An 18564-nucleotide genomic window follows, 5' to 3' on the forward strand; every position below is an offset into this window, starting at 1 on the left:
AGAGCTGGAAGGAGCCCTGGGGACCACCCTGTTAGCTCACCCAGCTTGATCAGCTGAGCCCAAACTCTTCACCACAGCAGCCAAGCCACCGCCCCCTCAGGTCACACTTTCTTCCAGAGCTTTGCACCTTTTTCGTTCACCTCCCTCATTTCCAGCCTCTTGCAGCTTCCCAACACACAGCCACAGCTCCTGGTCTTGCCCAGGATGCAGGGAGAGTGTCACCTTGCCTCCCACTTTCCTGTAACCACAATTTGGAGAGCATCAGGCTCGGCCTAAATAAATCCTACCTTTCCAGCCTCCTGCACAGGAGGTGCTCCCCAGACCACACATCATTCTCAGTGTTCTTGCCTGAACTCTTGCCAATTAATCCATATTGTTGTTGAACAGTAGTACTTAAAACAGGGCAGACAATGCCAGCTGAGCCCTTGCTAGCACTGAGGAGTGCAGAAAGCCTCACTCACCTGAAATTCCTCCCTGCACTCGACCTAGTGAAGAGACTCACAGTTGTGCTTTGAGTTCAGCTTCTGATGCTCTTCAACCCCAGCAGATCCTTTTTTCCCTGTTGACAGATTATTTCAGTAAGAGCTCCTCACCTGGAGTGCGTGTAGTTTACTACCTAAACTAAGTCCTTTGTGCTTGTCCTTGCTGAAGCACATTACCTTTCCTCCAGCTCTCTCCACTGCTTCCCGTAAGTGTATTGAACCCCTGCCTTTCCACAGGCTCTTCACCTCTTTTCCCTTGATGCTTCTGCCCTTCCTTGCCCATCCCAAAGGGATTCACAGAAACTCCACACATCCCACTCTGGGGATGGGGCACATGGGTAACACCTACTCATGGGTGGCTTTCTTCCTCTCTTGGTCCATGCAAGATGGCGTCAGAAGCCTCACTATGACCTCCTGTACTCTGCACTGGTTAGACCACACCTTGAGTGCTGTGTTCAGTTCTGGGCCCCCCAGTTTAGGAAGGACATTGAGATGCTTGAGCGTGTCCAGAGAAGGGCAACGAGGCTGGGGAGAGGCCTTGAGCACAGCCCTACGAGGAGAGGCTGAGGGAGCTGGGATTGGTTAGCCTGGAGAAGAGGAGGCTCAGGGGTGACCTTATTGCTGTCTACAACTACCTGAGGGGAGGTTGTGGCCAGGAGAAGGCTGCTCTCTTCTCTCAGGTGGCCAGCACCAGAACGAGAGGACACAGCCTCAGGCTGTGCCAGGGGAAATTTAGGCTGGAGGTGAGGAGAAAGTTCTTCACTGAGAGAGTCATTGGACACTGGAATGGGCTGCCCGGGGAGGTGGTGGAGTCGCCGTCCCTGGGGCTGTTCAAGGCAGGATTGGACGTGGCACTTGGTGCCATGGTCTAGCCTTGAGCTCTGTGGTAAAGGGTTGGACTTGATGATCTGTGAGGTCTCTTCCAACCCTGATGATACTGTGATATATGACATTCATTGCCTCTCCGCAAGGCTTACTGCCCTGTTGTAGGAGAAAATAAGGTGAGTTTGACGTGATTTGTTCTTGACAAATCCCTGTTGGCTGATACTTATCAATGTGCTGTATTCTAGAGGCTCATAAATAATTGCTTGCTTATTTCTTCCAGCATTTTTCCACACGTTAAGTAGACTGACTGGTCTACATCTCCTTGGCCCTCTTGGTTTGCCTTTTTACAAAGATGGACACTGGCTATCCTCCCCCCAGGCTTCAGGAGCATCCCTAGTCACCACCAACAGTGGCCAACAGCTAAATGATTGCTTCTGTGAGCTCCCTCAGAGTCAGCCCAGTGGAAAATATCCTGCTGTCTTCTTCTTCTACCCTAAATTTGACCTCCTAGTTGCCGAGATGACCCTCATCAAGCTAAATACATGTTCATTGGTAATGACAGAGGTAAAGCTGAAGAAAAGAAAGAAAGATACAGGGAGATGTTATCTTCTTGATATTACCTATTGCTGTCTTTTTCGCCTCATTTAACAGTGGGCCACTCTCTCCTGCTCATCATGGGATGTAACTAAAATACCTGTGGAACACATTTGGTTTTGTCTCTGTCTTCAGCAAATTGCATCTCATTTTACGCCTTAGACCTGCTCACTGTGCCCCTGCAGCTTCATTGTATTTTTTTGCTACTCACTGACTACAGGTCTACTTCTCACAGGGTTTCATCTACCAAATCGTTCAGACTATTGATGTCCATCACTGTGCTTTCATTTTCTATGAGTTATGAACAGCATCATTTTATGCTTTCATTCTTCTTCTAACTCTGCTTCTCTCTTCACATTTTAAACAAAATACTTCCTGTTGATAAAATCCACTTGTTTTCCCTTACTTACTGTCCCAAACACCTCCTTCCAGCATGGCCAAGGCCACCCTGGACAGGTTGTATTGTACTGCATTCTCTTTCCAACAGCATCATAGAATCCACCAGGTTGGAAGAGACCTCCAAGATCAGCCAGTCCAACCTAGCACCCAGCCCTAGCCAGTCAACTACACCATGGCACTAAATGCCTCATGCAGGCTTTTCCTGAACACCTCCAGGGACAGCGACTCAACATTCAGTTGTCAACTTTACTTGCCCAGTTACTGTTACTACTTGCCCAAAGCTGAGCTGAAGCTGCACGTTGGGTAGAACTGCAGTTACAGAATCACAGAACTAAAGAGGTTGGAAAAGACCTCGGAGATCCAGTCCAACCTATCACCTAACCCTTCTAATTAACTAAACCATGGCACTAAGTGCCTCATCCAGCCTCCTTTTAAACACCTCCAGGGATGATGACTCCACCACCTCCTCAGGCAGCCCATCCCAATGGGCAATCACATGTTCTTCACAAGCTGATGCAGATATGAAGAAGTGCATATCCGCATTGGAATAAGACATTGTCTTTCCCTCTCTTAGAGCTACTCAATAAAATATCATATCTGAGTGTATCTAAATGTACAAATACATAACAAATATATATGGGTATAGAACGAGCCAGTACTTTGAAACCTTTAGGAGTGGGATGCCCACATGGACAGGGTGTTCCACCAGTATCAACACTGATCATTTTCAGATACTTCAGGCTGCAAGGCAGTGTGACAAAAACACCACCAAGTCTCAGCTTTTTGCCCAAGAAGCCCAGAACAAATCTGGTGTTTTAAAACACAGCTGTATGAACAGTAAGAAGCTGGCACTTGTGTAGATGCTTTTAAGTGTAAGCCAGATGTGAATCCAGCCCTTCCAAAGCCAATATCTGCCCCATCTGCCCCACTACCTGCTCTCCTCCTGCATGCAGAAACTTAGGCCACTGCATTTGTGTTGACCAACACCATGGTCTGCATTGGGGAAGGCCACAAGGATGATCAGAGGGCTGGAGCTCCTCTCCTATGAGGACAGACTGAAAAAGCTGGGGCTGTCCAGTCTGGAGAAGACTCCAAGGTGACCTTCTTGTGGCCTTCCAGAATCTGAAGGGAGCCTACAAAAAAGCTGGAGAGGGACTTTTCAGGCTATCAGGGAGTGACAGAACTAAGGGGACTGGAGCAAAGCTGGAGATGGGGAGATTCAGACTGGATATGAGGAAGTTCTTCATCATGAGAGTAGATGAGGCTGTGGCCAGCCTGATCTGGGGTAGGATGTCCCTGCCCATGGCAGGGGGGTTGGAACTGTGGATCCTTGTACTCCCTTCCAACCCTGACTGATTCTATGATCATCTCCAGATGATCCCAAGACCTTGAAATTAAAAATCAGTTTGAGGAGATGTTGACAGTATTTGCTAAGGACACCCACTCCAAGAGGGAGAAAACCTGGAGTAGAGACTACTTCTTTAAAAAAAGAACCCAAAACCAATAAAAGATTTTTGTTTAGTTGGGAGTGATGCAAACAGTATTTAGGTCTGCACTACAAAAACATAAAAATACATCCAAACTCCACCAAGCTCCCACAAAAAAAACCCATGCAGCCCTTCAAAGACTGTAAGGTACTTGTGGGGAGCTGGCACTAGGCCACCTGTGTTAGGTGATGTTGGCTATCCACGACAATGAAAAGCATCTTTCAGAAGTGTGGTGCTATCTATATGCCAGGCCACTTGTATGAAATGGCATCACTTCATAGGAAATAAGTGCTGCCTCAGTACAAGGGTTGATGGAATTTTGTCCATCTTAGTGAAAACCAGTCAGGCAAGGACTGGTCTAAGGAAGCAGCCACCAAACTCCCACCACATCAGAAAAGAAAAAGAATTCATTAATTCCTGCCTCACTGGGAAGAGATCTCTAAGACTGCAAGGTTAGTTTGCATCCTTCTACTTATTGCTGCTTTCCCTTGGCTATGGTCTCCAAGTGGCAACACACATCTGGTCACTGCCTCATGGTATCAGGGCATGTGTAAATCCTGGTGTGTCACCCATCACTCAACACAGCCCACAGACCTCTGTGTTGTAACAGCTGGGGGGGGTGAAGGGGAAAAGAAGTGCAGTGCAGCATATGGACACACGCCAAGCACAACAGCATAGAAAGACATCAGTTTTGGACACTTCCTCATCAGTACCATGTCTGAGCTCACAGTGAGGCCCTGTCAGGAAAGGAGGATGGCTGCTGACTGGTTCTAAACTGCCCCAGGCATCAGGAGCCTCCCTGGTGCCAGAAATCACCTGCAACAACTACAGGCAGCTGGTGCAAACCTCCAGTAGAGTCTTGCTGTTGGCCTGTCAGCTCTTACTCCTGTAAGCTCAAGACCACATACTCCAGGAATATGGCTGCCATTAACCAATCAGTTGCTCATTAAAGAGTGACCTCCCAAACTCATTAGTCCCCTGACATCAGTGGTCCTGTGAGCTGCTCTGACAGAAGGAGCCTCAAACCCACATATTCTGGCCCTGGGACTTCTGCTGAATTATCAGCTCCTCCTGCAGAAGTGGCCTCACAAACATGAACACTGACCACACTGCCTGTTTGCTCTCCAGACCACCCTGCTTTTCCTTGACAGGCTTCAATCCTTGCACAGCAGCTGATAACAGGTCTGAACACAGATTTTCTCATTACAAGTACCCATTCCCATCTACAGTAAAGAAACTTCCCAGCCATAACCACCACCATTAGCTTTTACTTGCCTGTGGCACCTCACCAGGTATGCTGTGGTACACAGCCTGCCTCAGGAAAGCATTGCATAGGGGTTATGCCTGAGAGGCAGAAAGCTTTCAGGACAAGAAACAGCTGCTACCTTCAAGCATTTGCAGAGTTTTCACCAAGGAGCCACAGAACATGCTCCAGGGGAGCACCAAGGTGGGAGAGGACAAAGCATGAAGTTTGGCAAACACAACTTCAAAACGAGCAAAGACATTTCCTTCAGACATGGGGTACATGTACAGAAGTGACTGGCCAAGGACCAGCAGTGGCCTCACCTCAGTATGCTGGGTCTGTTTTCCACTTAGATGGAGATCTTCAAAAATTAACATACAAAACCACCACAATCTGATCTGGATCAGGTCCCAAGTTCTCAGCAGCAATCTTGTTAGAGTGGTGAATGAAGCAACAGAGGATAAATCCCAATGGTTTATCTTGGCAAACACAATTAAAAGTTTACAAACATTTTCTTTTCCAAGTGAGGCCCTTGGAAACACCTACTCTGTGCACAAGTACTGACCTCCATCTCAGACAGAGAACGAATTTTGCCAGTGGGACTTGGCTCCAGGCAGCTGCTTAATTGAATAACCTCACCAGCAGTGCAGATGTAATGTGGGCCCAGAGTTTTCCAAATGGGACAGGACTAGGCTGGACATGGTTCCCATCAAACTCTTCTGCAAAATACCAGCACTTAGCTCATCCAAGCTCAGCTCATGAAATTCTGAGGCTTATGGTACAAGAGGTGGAATCTGATGAAGAGAACTCTTTGCTTGTGTCACCATTTAGAACAGTTCATAGAATCAGTCAGAATTGGAAGGGACTACAAGGATCATCTAGTTCCAATCCCCAGTTGCTAATGCCTTCAAGGCCATCACAAGGAGGTGGTGGACACACTGCTGGGAACTGCAAATAGCCACCACTAGCAGCCCATGAAGTGCTCAAGTGGGAAGATGTACCCCTCACAAGCTTTGGCATCAGCTTAAGCCCTTGTTGGGGTTCACAGAACCACAGTACTGTGACAGATTCCTTCAAGGCCTTGGAAAGAAGCCCTGGCTTTACAACCTGAGGGTTCAGAGGACAGCCTTCTTGGTCTTGTACAGACCTGCCCATCTGTCAGACTGAGATAAACAGTATGTCCCAACAGCTCAGAAAAAAACTTGAGCTAAATTTCTGAGAAACACTAAGCAAGCATCCTGTTCATATTCACTGTCCTGAAAATCCCCTCCTGCATGAGCTCAGACCCCCAGGAGCTCCCTAATATGCAACAACTGGACAAGAAATCGACTGGGAACGCAGAGTGAGCTTGTGCATGCTACCGTGGGACCACCTGCTTGCCTGCTCAGCTTGCATGGACTGAAAGACCACCATGCTGGACCACCATACCTGGAGCTGAGCTCCTGTCACCTAACACACATGGGAGATAAAGACTTCCTGTTGTGACAGGTGATGTTGATTCTGCCCCTGGTGATGTTGGTTCTGCCCCTACTGCAGTCTAGCAGATCCTGATTTATCATCAGCAGCAATCATTTCAGAGACACCAGCTGGCCAAGAGGGGCTCAACCTTGGAAACCCCTAGCACACCAAGCATGCCCAACACCACTGGACAGTGGGCCTAGCTTAGCAAATCCCTCCCAGAAAATGCTAATTCTTAGAAAAACATACACAATCAATGAGGCAGCCAGGGAAAAGAAGCTCCGACCTGCAGGTGGAACATTGCCCACCCCTTCTCTTCCAACAGACTTTTGGGACACCAAGTGACTCCAGGGTGAACTCTCTTCTCTCTGCGTGGGAGTATTTCTTTTCTTTCTCTTCTCCCCTGCCTCTCTTTCTCTCTCTCCCATCCCTGCCCTTGTGTAAGTCATGTGAGGGCAATAAAGCTAGCCTATGTGTTTGACAGCATTTGTGCCTTAATTCTGTACCTTCCACACCCAGAACTCCTCCAGAAAGGGACACCATCACTGCCATTGGGTGAAGCTGGCCTTTAGGACAGGTAGTGCATTAAGCACAGTGCAGCACCCTTGGGACTGGGAGCACCCACTGCCACAGAGCCTGTGGCTGGGTGCCCCTGGAAAGCACAGCTGTGACACAAAGGACCTTTTCAGGAGAGCACACCTGTGCAGGCTGGGAGATGTGTGCCACTGAGGACTCAGACCACTGATGAATGCCAAGCTCAGCACAGCCATGGGCACAAGTGGGTGATTGTGCTAACAGGTGTGTGCTAGCCAGCAGTCTTTGGAAGGGGCCCCAAGGCCCACGTCTGGGGAGTTTCAGCAGAGAACAAAACTGATGCTGAAGAGCTCACAACCACTGCACTTTGGAAGGACAAGGAAAGAATCATAGAATCAACCAGGTTGGAAGAGACCTCCAAGATCACCCAGTCCAACCTATCCCCCAGCCCTAGCCAGTCAACTAGACCATGGCACTAAGTGCCTCAGCCAGGCTTTTCTTCAACACCTCAAGGGACGCTGACTCCACCACCTCCCTGGGCAGCCCATTCCAATGCCAATCACTCTCTCTGGCAAGAACTCCCTCCTAACATCCAGCCTGGACTTCCCCCAGCACAACTTGAGGCTGTGTCCCCTTGTTCTGTTGCTGGTTGCCTGGCAGAAGAGACCAACCCCCACCTGGCTATAGCCTCCCTTCAGGTAGTTGGAGTCAGCAATGAGGTCCCCCCTGAGCTTCCTCCAGGCTGCACACCCCCAGCTCCCTCAGCATCTCCTCAGAGGGTTTGTGCTCCAGGCCCCTCACCAGCTTTGTCACCCTTCTCTGGACACATTCCAGCACCTCAACATCTCTCTTGAATTGAGGAGCCCAGAATTGGACACAGGACTCAAGGTGTGGCCTGACCAGTGCTGAGTACAGGGGAAGAATAACCTCCCTTGTCCTACTGGCCACACTGTTCCTGATGCAGGCCAGGATGCCATTGGCTCTCTAGCCCACCTGGGCACACTGCTGCCTCATCTTCAGCTACTATCCACCAGCACCCCCAGGTCCCTTTCTTCCTGCCTGCTCTCCAGCCACTCTGTCCCCAGCCTGTAGCGCTGCTTGGGGTTGTTGTGGCCAAAGTGCAGAACCCTGCACTTGGCCTTGTTCAATCTCATCCCATTTGCCTCAAAGAAGAGCTCCACCTTCTCCAGTGACACAGCATAGTGAGTTTGCACGTTCCTTGTTGCTTATGAATCGTTCTCCTGACTAGAGAAACCCAGAAACAAGGATGAACCACCCTTGCTCCCATCCAAAGACCAGGCCAACCAAGTTAAGTTTGTAAGGAACCCACAGTGGCTGTCCTGCAGCATTCAGCTGATCAGGAGCATCCATTGCCAGAAGGTTTGCATCTGGCTGCCTATTGAAACCTCAAATGGGCAGCAAAGGGGTGACTAATGTCATGCATCCTGTGTTGATCTGGACTGGGACTTTCTCCATATCAAGAATGGAGCAGACAATCCCCTCTTGGAACACCTGCCTGCCTCTGATACACAGACAAAACCTGGTGGTGCTGGAGCCCTAGCACCTGACGCTTCCTGTTGCAGGGGTGAGATTTGAGTGTACTTCCTCAGGCACTGGGGAGCATTGCAGCACCCATCAGGGCTTTTGTGACCCAGCTGATCCCTACCTAGCACCTTTTGCAGGCTTACAGCTTTCCTCCTGCATGACATCCTGACTGATGCTCCACCATCTGATGTATCAGGGAGCACCTCTGTCTGGGAAACCAACCTCTAAAAGAGCTTAAAAGAAAACAAACCAGACCAATCACAATGCTCAGGCTGTGCTTGCAGCCTCTCCTACCCCAAGGTACAGCACCTTGCTGGCTTGAGGGACAACACAAGTGGCAAAAGCTGCTCCTCCCTTTCATTCTGCAAATCAGAGAACAAGCCTCAGATGAGTTTTTGCCTCTTAGGAGGGACTTCCCTGCTAGAGACAGGTATGGAGTACATCAGGTATCAGTGCAGCAGAGGTGGCAGTGGTCTGAGTCTAATTAGAGGCAATGAGTGAAAATCTGCCCCTTGCTTAGGCAGGGCTGAGCCCTGCAGGAATACTGACTGACTAGTGGGAAGGATGGAGAAGTGTGTGTGTCTCTCAGTCCCCCACCTCAAAACAAAACCAAAACAGAAAGACAACGGGAATCAGTGTGTTTCTCTTGGCCACAAGACACCCATAAGCTTTTGTGTCTGTTTAGCTGCAACCTCCTGGTTTTCTTTGTTGTCAGAGGGCATTTCACCCTCTTGTCCAAGTGTGTCAACTGTAACCTTGCCCCTCCTTTCAATCCTGGCACCCCTCCAGCCCCATTCCCCATCCCCTCCCCGGCCCTGCCAGCCCCAACACCCCACTGCATAATAAGCCAGCATCTCCTCTCCACCCGCATATGCAGAAAGGTAATTAAAACTGTTTAGGTATTTTTGCTGCTGTTGTTGTTGCTGCTTTCTGAGGCTCAACAGCATAAATGCAACTTCTGCTCAATTAGGTTCTGGGATAAAAATAAAAGAAGGTCTTGCAGCGGTTCTTTATTTCTGCACATTAAAACTAGAGCCTCAGATTTACAGACACTACAGGCACATCCACAGACTAACCCACACAGAAGGAAGCCTTCAGATAAAGACGTCTCCAGCTGAAATGACCATTATGATCCACAAGCAGGCACACACACATATATATATGTATGTATATAAAATGCATATACACACACATACCCATATATAACCCCCAAATCTGTTTGTGCCTCTTCCTGCTAACACTAAGGGCACATTCCTCCCCATCACATCAGCATTTGCACATTTATAGGAGGAATGAAGGGAAAAGAAGAGAAAGAAATGCATGCAGAGGAGCCTTTCCTCTGCCATCCAGAGAAAGAAGAACTAAAGGGATTATAAAAGTTCAGATTAAAATGATATAAAATCTAGCATTTGGCTCCAACACTAGTGCCTTGGTCCTCTGTAGCTAATCTGTATGCACTCTGTGACCTCCTCGCAGCGAACCCTGCTAAATATATTATTCCCACGGGGGCTTTCACTGCTGCTTGGTGTCAGAAATCAATATGTATGAGGCGCGTGGATGGGAATTTCTAATAGATCTGCCTGGCCCTGTGCTGCTTTTCAATATCTGCCTTGGACTATTAGTGCCGGCTCGGTGCCTGTGAAATAACCGAGATAATCTTTTAAGGTGCACTGTTAAGGTGGAACCTAAATGTTGCCGTTTCAATTAAAACAACAAATATATATATATACACACACACATACATATATATTTGTGAAACAGGCAGCAGCTAACCTTGTGTGCAGCCCGATTATAAACAATGATGGGGATTAAAGCGCTAGGGCGAGTATGCTAATGGCTCAGGTTTCTGAGCAAGGGCTTAGCTCCTTCCTTACTAATTTTTTTTATTATTAACAGAAAAAATTCATAGATTCGAAGGGAGGGTGGGGGGGCAGGGTGTTGGGGGCGGAGGAATTAAAGGTGGGGAGAGCGAGGGGTGGCACACTGCGCGCAGCCGGCTCCGCGCCAGGCGAGCGGCGGAGGTGAAGGAGGCAGAGCGCGGTGCTGCTGCAGACAACGCACCCATTTTACCTACGCCCCGGCGCACCGCGGGGCTGCGGCGCTCTCCATCTCAGACCGGCTTGTGCACACCGAAACGACTGCCTCGGCGGTCCTGAGCAGGGACAGGTTTTGTTATCACTGAGGCGTCTCTTTTTGCTTCTTAGTGAATTGTGCCTGGCCATTATTTCTCCTGCCGCTTTCAGGGATGGGCAAGGTGACTGGTGGTAACCCCCTGCAGACCCCCCACACACCCAGGACTGCATGTGTGTGTGTCCCCCATCCATGCGGGCAGGCAGTGGAGCGAGGCTCAGGTTTGAGAGCCAGCTGTGGGGAAGGCTGCGTCCTGCTCTCTCCCTCTTTGTTTTCAGTTGAATGCACAGAGGAAGCTGCCTGAGCTCAGCGCACAGAGGTGCAGCATACAAAAGCAGTAACTTGCTGAAGGACCTCTCACTCTCCCACCCCTCCCCTTGTGTTTTTATTAGGCAAAAGGTAACCACTAATATATGCATGTGCTCCTCTGGCTTTGCAGACAGACAGGCTGAGCTCAGCCCTGTGCTGGAAATGACAAGTGGAGACTTGTCACCCCAGAGGATCTGATTTAGCCACAGTTAGCTCCATCACCCTTGCGAGGTTGTCACCCTACCAGAGGTTGAAGAGCTGGCATGCAGCCCTGGTATTCTTCTTTCCCCCTCTCTCCTCACTGCACACTTCACTTAGCACAGCCCAATCCACCTGACAACTCTCCGAAATGCCCTCAAATGCTTGTCTGGCCTACGCTGGAGGCAGGGGGTGGGGAGCATAAGCCCAGTTAAGGACATAGTTCTAAGAAGCAGCACAGGGAGAAGTGTCTAACCTATGACTGCTCACACAGTGTCAGGACCACCACAGAATAACAGAATGTCAGGGGCTGGAAGGGACCTCAAAAAGTCATCCAGTTCAACCGCCCTGCAGAGCAAGATCACCTATACCAGATCACACAGGAACACATCCAGGCAGGTATTCAATACCTCCAGAGAGGGAGACTCCACAACACCCCTGGGCAGCCTGTTCCAGTGTTCTGTCACCCTCACAGTGAAAAAATTCCTCCTCATGTTTACACAAACCTTTCTATGCCTCAGCTTCCACCCATTGCCCTTTGCCCTGTCATTGGGCATCACAGAGCAGAGCCTGGCTCCCTCCTCCTGGCACTCCCCATTTACATATTTATAAACATTAATGAAGTCACCCCTCAGTCTCCTCCTCTCCAAGCTAAAGAGTCCCAGCTCCCTCAGCCTCTCTTCATAAGAGAGATGTTCCATTCCCTTAATCATCTTTGTGGCTCTGCGCTGGACTCTCTCAAACAGGATAAAGTAAAAAGCTCCACAAAGGAGGTTTTGTCCATCCAAATTTCACCACAGCCTCCTGAGATGAGAAGACAAGAGTGGGATCTGGCAGGTTCTGTTTTCCAGAATAACTTCAATTTCTCCACAGATGCCATGACCCCACAGGATGCAGCTCTGCTTTCAGAAACAAAACCTCATTGGTGTTACCTGAGAAATATGAACCTGGCTTCTCAGACACAAAGAGTCACAGAATCATAGAACTGTTTGCTTGGAAAAGACTTCATGATCAGTGAGCCCAACCATCAACTCAACACCACCATGTCCACTAAACCATGGCCCAAAGTGTCCTGTCTACGTGTTTTTTGAGCAGCTCCAGGGTTGGCAATACCACCACCTCTCTAGGTAGCTGGACCAATGCTGGACCTCTCTTTTGGTGAAGAACTTTTTCCTTATATCCAACCTAACCATCCTGTGGCACAACCTGGGGCCATTTCCTAGTCTATATCTGCTTGAATTGCTCTCCTGGTTAAATATTAGAGCGGCACACAGCAATAAAGTGAAAAGAAACAAACTCAAACTAACAAAAGGCAAAACTCTGGGTGGTTTCTGGAGGAATTTTTGTCTTATGCTATCTATAAATAAGCTGCAAATCCCTCTGGCCCCTGAAAAATTTCACCTGAATATGCTCGTGCCCTGCCTGCTGCATATATAAATAGATAAGAGCTGCAAAGCTCTATTCTAGATTTTCAAATCCATGTGCAAATATTGTGGGTATTTACACCCAGGGGGGCAGCTTGCCAGCAGCTCCTCTAGAAAACAGGACCAGGCAAGCAAGGCAGGGCCGTGTGCATGTCCCAGCTTTGCTGCCTAAGGTCCCACCTCAGCATGGAGGCAATATTGCTGCCACCACAGAATCACAGAGTCAACCAGGTTGGAAGAGACCTCCAAGATCATCCAGTCCAACCTAGCACCCAGCCCTAGCCAGTCAACCAGACCATGGCACCAAGTGCCTCATCCAGGCTTTTCTTGAACACCTCCAGGGATGGTGATTCCACCACCTCCCTGGGCAGCCCATTCCAATGGCAAATCACAGAAGCTACATTCCAGGCATATAGCTCAGATTAGTATCCCCTGCTTCTGAAAAAATGCAAATGCTTATGAAGGGCTCCAGCATCACTGGTGGGTTTCATGCTGGATGCCAAGAGCCAGCAAGCTCAGCACCTCAGCTCCTCTCAGTATTTAAAACACAAACACATCAATCTGACACACCGAATTCCCAACAGTTTAATAGGGCTGAAGTTCCCTTCCCACCTCCCCTTTCTCAATCCATCAATTAGGTGAGTATATGTGAAAACAAACAACTTATGTGTTTTCTGCATCTCTAAGGAGGTGTCGTGGTGCAAAGTGCTGGTTACATGCATTTACTGATGGGAAAAGAGGAACTGTACAGGTCTTTGTAAACCACAGGCTTGGTAAACCACACTGAAAAAAAGCAGCTTTCTGCAGCACAGGCAGGGCTAGAGACAAAGGGTAGAGGAAGGGCTGGCACACATGCCACAGACTCACGAGGTGACCATGGCGTCACTGACAGCGGGAGAATTGGGAACGAGACACAGGACACAAACCTGACACCCTGCACGGATAGGTGCCAGGCTGCATCGAAGCACAACTCATTTTCCTGGACATGGAAGTCTCTTACCTGCGTTTTCCTGATCTGTTTAGTCTCCTGTCTTTAGCTCTCATGTTAATGGTGGCAGGGTGTGGGACTCCCTTACGGTCTGTAGCTGATGTTCACCTGCAGTTCGCATTGCTCCAGTCCGTGTTAACCAGCAGAGTCCAACCACAGACCTGAGCCTGTATTTCAACAAAGAGATTTTAAAAATACATTTGAAAAAAAAATCCATACCCCTGCCTCTATTTCAGACAGAACAGAATCAGTCAGGCTTGGAAGGGACCACAAGGATCATCTAGTTCCAACTTCCCCTGCCACAGGCAGGGACACCTCACACTAGATCAGCCTGCCCAGAGCCTCATCCAGCCTGGTCTTAAACATCTCCAGGGATGGGGCCTCAACTGCCTCCCTGAGCAACCTGTTCCAGGCTCTCACCATTCTCACGCTGAACAACTTCCTCTTCACATCCAGTCTGAACCTACCCATCTCCGGCTTTGCTCCATTTCCCCTAGTCCTGTCACTCCCTGGTAGCCTGAAAAGTCCCTCCCCAGCTTTTTTGTAGACCCCCTTCAGATTCTGGAAGGCCACAAGAAGGTCACCACGGAGCCTCCTCTTCTCCAGACTGAACAGCCCCAACTCTTTCAGTCTGTCCTCACAGCAGAGGTGCTCCAGCCCTCTAATTATCCTCATGGCCCTTTCTCTGGACACACTCCAGCACATCCACATCCTTCTTGTAATGGGGGCTTCAGAACTGGATGCAGTACTCCAAGTGAGGTCTCACCAGTGCAGAGCACACATCCAGTTCTCAAAGAGGCCTCCAAAGCAGTAAACACCCACATGGGGCACCATCAAACCAGAAAGTGATACCCTATCACTCCCTACAGTCACCTGAAAGCAGGCAATAGTGAGGCGAGTGTCAGGCTCTTCTCCCTAGTAAGAAGTGCCAGGAGGAGAGGAAAGAGCCTCAAGTTGCACCAGGGAAGTTCAGATTAGATATTAGAAGAAACTTCTTCACTGAAAGAGTTCACAAAGATTGGAACAGGCTCCCCAGGGAGCCAGTTGAATCCCCACTCCTGGAAGTCAGATGTGGTGCTAAGGGACACGGATTAGCACAAGATGTGCTAGAGTTACATAATGGTTGGACTCCATGATCTTAAAGATCTTTTCCAACTGAAGCAATTCTACCTGAAGCTTCACTTGGTCTTCTGAGTAACTCTACTGGTGTAAAATATCACCAAGGTGTAAAATCACATGTGTGCATGTCAAAACAACATGCAGGACATCACAGTATCAACAAGGTTGGAAGAGACCTCACAGATCATCAAGTCCAACCCTTTACCATAGAGCTCAAGGCTAGACCATGGCACCAAGTGCCACGTCCAATCCTGCCTTGAACAGCTCCAGGGACGGCGACTCCACCACCTCCCCAGGCAGCCCATTCCAGTGTCCAATGACTCTCTCAGTGAAGAACTTTCTCCTCACCTCCAGCCTAAATTTCCCCTGGCGCAGCCTGAGGCTGTGTCCTCTCATTCTGGTGCTGGCCACCTGAGAGAAGAGAGCAACCTCCCCCTGGCCACAACCTCCCCTCAGGTAGTTGTAGACAGCAATAAGGTCACCCCTGAGCCTCCTCTTCTCCAGGCTAAACAATCCCAGCTCCCTCAGCCTCTCCTCGTAGGGCTGTGCTCAAGGCCTCTCACCAGCCTCATCGCCCTTCTCTGGACATGCTCAAGCATCTCAATGTCCCTCCTAAACTGGGGGGCCAGAACTGAACACGACATTACTGGTCAAACCACTTGGGCTGTTAAGGGGAGCCTGCAGAAGCTGAACCAGCCACTCCATAGCCACACTACCCCAATGCCACGTTTGTGACTGGGCAAACACCCACCTAAACACAGCATTGCTTGATTTGACCTTTTGCCATAACCTCTGCCTTATTGCCTCACAGCCCAGATTTGCAAGGATGGGATTTGACAAGAGATGTCACATCCTTTCCCTCCTAAAGGCAAATACATGTCCCTTTTGATCACAGCTGTCAACCGCCGCTCAGTGCTGAGCGACACCCCAGCCCAGCAAATTACTCCTACCCCAGTTGCTGCCAGCATCTGAAATGCACTTGACTTGGAAATGCTCCTGGATGAAGGCAGAACAAGAAGTAAGCCCAGACCACAGGCCCACCCTGCAATTCTCCTGTGCAATGTAGACACTATTGGCGCTCGATTAGAGAGCCCATTTGTCCACTAAGTATGACATTTCTGAATGTGGGCATTACACAGCCATGCTGTAAAGAGAAACAGCTAAACCCACTCACTGGAAGCCAGCTGCTGGCTGTAAGGGAAGGCACACTGGTGTGGACCAGCCCACTTGTGCTCTCTTTATGCAAAGGTGGATGGTTCAAAACCAGGAGCAGTTCATAGAATCAACCAGGTTTGAAGAGACCTCCAAGATCATCCAGTTCAACCTAGCACCCAGCCCTAGCCAATCAACCAGGCCATGGCACTAAGTGCCTCATCCAAGCTTTTCTTGAACACCTGCAGGGATGGTACCACCTTCCTGGGCAGCCCATTCCAATGGCAAATCATTTTCCCTCCTAACATCCAGCCTGGACTTCCCCCAGCACAACTTGAGACTGTGTCCCCTTGTTCTGTTGCTGGTTGCCTGGCAGAAGAGACCAACCCCCACCTAGCTACAACCTTCCCTGAGGTAGTTGTAGACAGCAATGAGGTCACCCCTGAGCCTCCTCTTCTACAGGCTGCACAATCCCAGCTCCCTTGGCCTGTTCTCACAGGGTTTGTGTTCCAGGCCCCTCACCAGCCTTGTTGCCCTTCTCTGGACATGTTTCAGCACCTCAACATCTCTCTTGAATTGCAGAGCCCAGAACTGGACATAGTACTCAAGGTGTGGCCTGACCAGTGCTGAGTACAGGGGCAGAACAACCTCCCTTGTCCTACTGGCCACACTGTTCCTGATGCAGGCCAGGATGCCATTGGCTCTCTTGGCCACCTGGGCACACTGCTGCCTCATCTTCAGCTGCTATCTACCAGTACCCCCAGGTCCCTTTCTTCCTGGCTGCTCTCAGCCACTCAGTCCCCAGCCTGTAGCACTGCTTGGGGTTGTTGTGGCCAAAGTGCAGAACCCTGCACTTGGCCTTGTTCAATCTCATCCCACTGGCCTCTGCCCACCCATCCAGCCTTTCTAGATCCCTCTGCAGGGCTCTCCTACCCTCCAACAGATCAACTCCTGCTCCTAGCTTGGTGCCATCTGCTAACTTACTGATGCTGGACTCAATCCCCTCGTCCAGGTCATCAGTAATCATCAAAGTTGGTGACCCCTTCTCCCCCTGCACATGTGGGCACAGGCATGCCAGCCCTGCTTGTTAAGCCAGTGTCTGGGTGCTCTTCCTCCTCTCCTCCCCCTGCCTTCACCCCTCTCTCCATGCAGAGCGCCTCCCTGGTTACCCCACGTCTGTGGGGCAGATGGCTTCCAGCTGGCAGGGAGCTCTGAGCTGTGTCACGGGGCCTGCTGAGGCCTTGTAGGCTGCAGACAGACAAAGGGGAAGCAGTTCTGGCCTACTCTCAGGCTTGCCAAGGGTGGCACAGGTGGGGGATTCTAGACTGGCACAGTCCAATAGAATCGGCTTAGCTTATGGATGTGTCCATTCTACCTGCTTGCCTCTAGCCTATAGGCACCTGCAAACAGAGTCTCTCTTTAAACTTCCCATCAGAGTGCACTACCTTCGTTCTTACTCCCCAGACTGATTAAGAGTCCCACCTGTCATCCTGTCCCGAGTTGCTCATGGCCTCAAGCTACGACAGACAGCAACACTTACTTGGCCCCAAGGCCAATATGATCAGTGGTCATATGGCCAACGAGGCTGGAGGTCAAGCTCCAGCAGAGGAGGCAGTCCCCGGCCAGGGGCAGGCCTCCTGTGCTGCTGTGGCTTTCTTTGCACACTGAGGAGAGAGGCTGCCACTGCCCAGAGGAGCTTGAAACTGTGGCACCAATGCATGGGCCATCACTCAAACAAGAGAGACATCTGGAAGGACTGAGCTGGTCTAAATAAACCCAGGTGTTTTTAGTAGCCAGCTCTTTGGACCTGGGTTTTAGAGATCTGCCCCCGTACTCAGCACTGGTCAGGCCACACCTTGAGTCCTGTGTCCAGTTCTGGGCCCCTCAATTCAAGAGAGATGTGGAGGGGCTGGAACACGTCCAGAGAAGGGCATTGAGGCTGGTGAGGGGCCTGGAACACAAACCCTATGAGGAGAGGCTGAGGGAGCTGGGGGTGTGCAGCCTGCAGAAGAGGAGGCTCAGGGGGGATCTCATTGCTGTCTACAACTACCTGAAGGGAGCCTTTAGGCAGGTGGGGGTTGGTCTCTTCTCCCAGGCAAGCAGCCACAGAACAAGGGGACACAGTCTCAAGTTGTGCTTGGGGAAGTACAGGCTGGATGTCAGGAGGAAGTTGTTGCCAGAGAGAGTGATTGGCATTGGAATGGGCTGCCCAGGGAGGTGGTGGAGTCACCATCCCTGGAGGTGTTCAAGAAAAGCCTGGATGAGGCACTTAGTGCCATGGTCTAGTTGACTGGCTAGGGCTGGGTGCTAGGTTGGAGTGGATGATCTTGGAGGTCTCTTCCAACCTGGTTGATTCTCTGATTCTATGCCGCATGAACACCACTGCAGCTCCCCAAATTCCTCCTCGGGTGCTCTACCTGGGTACTGTGCACATCTCTATAGGCCAAGTAGGAATCCAAGTGAAAACAAGCTTGAGAGCTGGCTGTGACAACAGAGAGCCCAGCTGGGGCCACAGACAGGACCAGGAGCTCAGCCATGCCCACAGCGGCACAGCCATGCACCCAGCACCCCCTGCTCACCTCCTCCATATGCACCTGGACAGCACTTGTTGGGCTTTTTTCTCCCCCATTTCTTCTCCTGGCCGTGGTACCACCTCCCTCTGAGGAAGGAGAGGGGA

The 18564-nt window shown here is 50.2% G+C and overlaps 1 protein-coding gene across 3 annotated transcripts in view; it reads right to left on the bottom strand.

Moving 5' to 3' along the window:
• The window catches only part of CXXC4 (CXXC finger protein 4), a 159054-nt gene that overhangs the window by 67618 nt on the left and 72872 nt on the right, over positions 1–18564 (bottom strand). For all 3 annotated transcript variants that reach the window (XR_010303303.1, XR_010303304.1, XR_010303306.1), the window contains one exon: positions 13629–13783. The gene's annotated coding sequence lies outside the window, so the exon portion shown is untranslated. The remainder of the gene's footprint in view (positions 1–13628; positions 13784–18564) is intronic.

The sequence above is a fragment of the Pogoniulus pusillus genome, chromosome 9 (assembly GCF_015220805.1).
Source record: "Pogoniulus pusillus isolate bPogPus1 chromosome 9, bPogPus1.pri, whole genome shotgun sequence".
NCBI lineage: Eukaryota > Metazoa > Chordata > Aves > Piciformes > Lybiidae > Pogoniulus > Pogoniulus pusillus.